This window comes from Vicia villosa, linkage group LG1 (assembly GCF_029867415.1).
Source record: "Vicia villosa cultivar HV-30 ecotype Madison, WI linkage group LG1, Vvil1.0, whole genome shotgun sequence".
NCBI lineage: Eukaryota > Viridiplantae > Streptophyta > Magnoliopsida > Fabales > Fabaceae > Vicia > Vicia villosa.
In genome coordinates this window covers 2,173,855-2,177,471 of record NC_081180.1, presented here as the reverse complement: position 1 = coordinate 2,177,471, position 3,617 = coordinate 2,173,855, and positions in this window count along the sequence as shown.

The following is a 3,617-nucleotide window of genomic DNA, read 5'->3' as shown; positions in this document are numbered from 1 at the left end:
ACACGTCACCATGGCATGACGGAAGGAAGCTACTTTCCAAACACCGAAACAATAAAGGCGTCGAGCTAACGACGTAAAACAAGCGCTTGTTGGGAGGCACCCCAACGGTTGTAAATATTGTTTTTATTTCTCTTTATGAGGTGTTTAGGTGAAGTGGAGAGGGCTGGAACACCTAATTCTGTTCTGGTTTTTCTGAATTTTACTGTCATCGCTTAGCGAGCTCAGCTCCGCTAAGCGAGCATAGCAGAATTTTGTTTTCTTGCTTTGTATCAGTGGGATTCCCATTCCACTTGGTTCACTCATTTTTCCCACTTTCACCAAGGCTATTTAGTAGTAGATACTAGTTTTATTTTTCTAATTCTTTTATTGGTTGTTTGTACTCGAATTTTGTCCGTTATTCGAAGATTTTTGAGGTGATTTTCCAAAGCTTGAGTGTTTCAACTTGCGGATGTATGGTAGGATATTGTTTTTGAAGTCGTATCATTCAAGGTACTCATTTATCGCTTTCTATAGCATAGCATGTTTAAGAAACTTTTCATTTGCACAATTACCATACCATTCATTCTTTTACATTACTTGCTTATTGATTGAATCACTTTAGTTCCCAAACCATAAATGTGAGGAAGCTTTCCATTGTACATATATGCTGGAGGCCACAATCTTTGTTTTAACTGGATTTTATTATGCTTAATCTTTTGTTTATGTTGATTTTATGAAAGCATGAAAAGGATCAAGGCATTTTGTTTCATTTTGAGCACAACTACCAAAATCAAATAGTCAATTCACCTTGTGAGTGTGTGATCATTTGTTAACCCTTTTGAGCCTTTTTGTCAATATCCATGTTGTTTTTGCTAAATGCTTATCTTTGAGTGTTTAGTTCTCATTTTTGCATGGATGATTGATTCTTTGTTTTCTTGAACCCTCAACTTTATGTTGTTGTATGAATTTTTACCTTGCCTTAGAAAGTAGGGAGTATTCACATGATGATGTGGTTGAATTCAAGTTGGGGAGAAGAATGATTATGTACTTATTTGGTTGTTGCTATGAGGTTGAAAAAAAAGAAAAAGAAAGAAAAAAATGTGAAAAGAAAAGAAAAGAAAAAAAAAGTGAAAAAGTTTTGAAAAAGAAAAATAAAAGAGAAGGAAATAATTGTGCTAATAAGTATTGTGATTGGTTTGAGAAACTTGTGGTTAAGGAAGAAGTTTGATCGGAATTTTGTTGTTTGAATCTTTGGTGGATTGATCACTCCCTTAGGTTTAGGCAAGTTTTTGTTTCGATTAGCCTTAGGACATATCCCTTGTTTGTTAACCAAGCCACATTACAACCTTGAAAAGTCCTTGTGATTCTTGCTTTTGTATCTTCAATGTGATTTTTAGATGACTGCATAATTTAATCTTTTGTTTGCAAGATTGTTGGATGAGTGTTAAAAGTCCTTCACCTTTGTGTGTTCTTCATCCATTGATGAAATTTTGCTAGGTGTGATTCATGAGATAGCATGTATTGTGTTAGAATGTTTTGTATGCTTTTTGTACTTAGGATTAGTTTCATTTACATGTTGTCGTTGTAGTATAGTGGTAAGTATTTACTTTGTTTATACGTTTTTGTATTGAACCATACATTTGTTTTTGGTTTTCAAAACTTGTTGATTCACGATTCTTTGGTTTATTACTTTTGATTCTTTGATTTATTTGACATTGTTTGAGGACAAACAAAGTTTTAAGTTGGGGAGAGTTTGATAAGTGCCAAAATGTTGTTATTTTGAGTATATAATTGTGGCACTTATCGATTCTATTCATTCCGATTTTGTAATAAAATCCCCACTTTTGTGTATATATTCACATTATTTAGTTTTCATATGTTTTATATACCGTTTAATAGTTTTTCCTTTGTTTTTATAGGTATTCATGCTTATTGGAGCCTCGAGGAATAAAGTGTCGAAGGCACGGCTCCGATTGCGCGATTTTGGATCAAATAAGCAAGTTTTGTGCAGAGAGCGCCGCTGAGCGGCGTCTAAGCGCGCTTTCCAGGGGCGAACCAAATTTCCTTGGCCGCTAAGCGGTGGTTCTGGCCGCTAAGCGGAGGCCTGTTTACTGTTCTTGATATTTTGTGAATACGTGTAGCCCGCTAAGCGAGATTTGGCCGCTAAGCGGCCGTAGCAGAAATTTTCTTTATATTTCTTCATTTGTAACATTTCTAGGTTATGGTTTTGGAGAGTTTTTGGTTCCAACTCCATCATTTTCATTCTTAGAGTAGGATTAGCTTAGAAAACAACACCGGGTCATGCACTTGGATGATCGGAGGTGGATTTCTCATCAACCGGAGCTGACAACCCGCGAGATGTTTGGTTTATCTTCTCTATTCTTTGTGTATTTCTTTGTGTTGGGTTTGTTTGTATAGTTACTCGAATCTTATGTATATTTACCGATTATAATGTTATGTTTAACTTGCTTTATGAATCTGTGTTGATGTTGTTCTGGATTTTTGCTCTGTGCTGGAGATTTGAGTTGCTTTAGAGATAAACTGCTTGAATCTTTATCTAGGATGATAATCTGTTGGTTCTGAACTCTAGAGATAGATTTAGAGCTAGCATTCACCGATTGTATCTGTTCTTAATGCTTTCGTGTTTGAGCGGCGCGCGAGAGATCGCCGACGCGAGAATACGGATGTTCTCACGACTTTGCGTTAGAGATAACCTTAGTTGTGAGATGATCTCGTTTGTGCTCCAGAGATGGACGCTTATGTGAGAGATACGTGATGACATGGATGAGTATCGCAGGTTGAGTATAACGGGTTGGTAAGTGTATGTTTGTGAAGAGTGGATATATTTACATTCCTGATAAGTTCTTTCTCTTCTAAGAATGTGTTTGTTATTCTTTTACTGTCCATATCTTTGTTTACTTTTTGCTCATTCAAACCCGAGCTCGAAACCGTAGAAACTGTTGAATGGCATCTTCCATCTCTGTGGACGATAAATCCCGGATCAATATTTCCAAATCTTTTCTTTTGTTGCTTGCCCTATACTGCATTCAACAGAGTCTCATTCAGTGTTCTTTGAATTCTGCACTCAGATTCAATCTGAGAAAGAGTGTAAAATCATAAAGGTCAGAAGTGATCATGGTGGTGAATTTGAGAACAGATTCTTTGAAAAGTTCTTCAAAGAAAATGGTATTGCCCATGATTTCTCTTGTCCTAGAACTCCACAGCAAAATGGAGTTGTAGAACGAAAGAATAGGACTCTGCAAGAAATGGCCAGAACCATGATCAATGAAACCAATATGGCTAAGCATTTCTGGGCAGAAGCAATAAACACTGCATGCTATATTCAGAATAGAATCTCTATCAGACCTATTCTAAATAAGACTCCTTATGAATTGTGGAAGAACAGAAAGCCCAACATTTCATATTTCCATCCTTTTGGATGTGTATGCTTTATTCTGAACACTAAAGATCATCTTGGTAAATTTGATTCCAAAGCACAAAAATGTTTCCTTCTTGGATATTCTGAACGCTCAAAAGGCTACAGAGTATACAATACTGAAACATTGGTTGTAGAAGAATCAATCAATATCAGGTTTGATGATAAGCTTGGTTCTGAAAAACCAAAGCAGTTTGATAAT